We start from the raw sequence: 2,404 nt of genomic DNA on the forward strand, positions 1-2,404 counted from the left end.
TACAGGTTAACCTTAAGAAGATTTCTGGGTAAGAAACCATAGCTAATTCCTATCACCTGTGAGAAAGGACGTTCTGCTTTGATATCCTGTGAGTGCTTAGCTCCTGCATAGCATGCATTCAGAGAACATATTTCTTAAACAAAAATGACTTTTGCAAATCACTGCTTTAAAAATCATAGATACAATTCTTTTTTTAATAGATTCTTTAAGTCCAATGTCATATTGTATGACTATCTAACATAGGGGAACTCTTTTTATATATCCATATATGGGTTGTTAGAAAAGTCATGATGCATTTTAGAACAGAAAAACATAGAAAAATACATCATGATTTTTATAGGAACTTAATATAAATGTCTTCTCAAACCCCAATCTGTTCCAAGGTTGTCTTAATTAATACAGAGCAATAAAAGTAATCCCCTCTGCCTTTCTATAGTTACTGATTTAGGGATGGACATTTGATTTTTTTTCTGGAGATGAGATGAAAGTGGCTTTTTGAGAAAAAGTTTCTCAGAAGGGAAGTGGATAGCTCTTCTAGATGATGATAAGTCAACCCTAGATGTCAATAAAAAGGATTTCATGGATTCTACCTCATAGACTGGGAACATGAGGACTAGATTTAGAACGGAGCCAGCATAATGGGTGATTAAACCAAGAGATAAAAAGAATTTGTGAAATTTGTTACATGGTTGAGCTCTAAATCAACCAACACTATATGTGACCTCTCTCTGATGTCATTTATGTGAACCAATATCTGTCCTGTTGTTTAAGATGATTTTTATTTTTTTGTTGTTATTTGTAGATAAAATTATCCTGACTGACACAGAGAAAAGGTATAGGTCTCTAAAGACTTAGTGGTGAGAATAAACTTGGCATATTCTGAAAACAAGGATGCCACCACCAAGTTACAAAGCAATAAAACTAAAGTAAAATGATTCTGACATTAATAAAAAGGAGATTATGACTGCAAATATATATGGTTTAAGGAGATTGAAATTCTGTTTACTGGAATTGAGAGTGTTAAGATGTGATTATGAGGTAATTATAGGATTTAGGGTTTAGAGAAAGTCTGTTGCCCAGGTGACAGTTTTCCAATGACCTGAGGAACCTGACTACCTTGTAGGTTAAGGGCAATTCTTTAACCATGGATATAAATTTCTTCCCAAATCTCCATCCTCAGCTTCAAGGTTTGGTCTTAATTACTGCTTAACCAATCAAAGCTGGAGAATGGGGAAGAAATTAATATTGCCAAATTGTGTATGAGATATAAAACATAAAAGTGGTTTCTCCTGTGGGACCAGCAGTTGGTGTAATGGCTATGTTGCTGGACTCTCATGTAGTGGACTGCGGCTCAAGTCCTGGAGTTTAAGTTCAAGTGGCTTAAACTCACTCTGGGCATGTGTCCATGTGTGCCCAAGATCCCGAGAGGAGAATGGAGGAGAAGGGATTGCAGAGTGTCCATCTCCATCTCCCCTGGGTGGGGGGTGATTTCTTGCTTTCTGTCTCTCTGTCTCTCTTTTTCTTTCTGGCAAGCGCACCCACCCTATAGCAAAAAACTCACCAAAAAAAAAAAAAAAAAAAAAATCTTTCTGCCAAGCCCCCCCCCCCAATAAAAAAAAACCCCCCAAAAAAAAAAAAAAAAAAAAAAAAAAGGAAAAGAAAAAAGAAAAGAAAACAAACAAAAAATTGTTTCTCCTGGAAAGTTCTTCAAAGGCAGTATCATTCCCCCCCAAAATTTATTTCATTTGAGGCCAAGATGTGGAGACAATGAGGATTTTGTGGAAAGTCTGAGTTCACAGAGAAGCTTAGTGAACATAAAATGTGGTTTCCAGAAAGCAGACTGGAAAATGTTTTCAGGAAAGATAGGGCCTGAATAAATTAAAAAAGAAAAATAAGGGAACAAATTCCAAATATAGAGTCATGCATTGCTTAATGACAGGGATACTCTCTGAGATATATTATTAGGCAATTTTGCTGTGCCAACATCAGAGAGTGTACTTATAGAGAGACCTTGATGGTATAGTCTATTGTACATGTAGGCTACATGATATAGTCTATCACTTCTAGGCTATAAAACCACACAGCATGTTCTGTACTGAATATAGTAGGCATCTGTAACATCATGGTATATATTTGTGTGTGTAAATATACCTAAACTAGGAAAACATGCAGTAAAAATACAATAAAAAAGTACAAAAAAAAGTTTCACCTGTATAGGGCACCTAATATAAATAGAACTTGGGATGGAAGGTTGTTCTAAGTCAGTGAGTAAACATGAAAATCTACAGTATTATGTACGCTTCAGTAAACTCTGGAAATACTGCATACTTAGACTACATTAAATTTATAAAAAAAATATTTTTTTCTTCTTCAATAATAAATTAACATAACAAACAGCAACTTT

Source organism: Tupaia chinensis, unplaced genomic scaffold, assembly GCF_000334495.1.
Source record: "Tupaia chinensis unplaced genomic scaffold, TupChi_1.0 Scaffold000225_1, whole genome shotgun sequence".
In the NCBI taxonomy this organism is placed as follows: domain Eukaryota; kingdom Metazoa; phylum Chordata; class Mammalia; order Scandentia; family Tupaiidae; genus Tupaia; species Tupaia belangeri.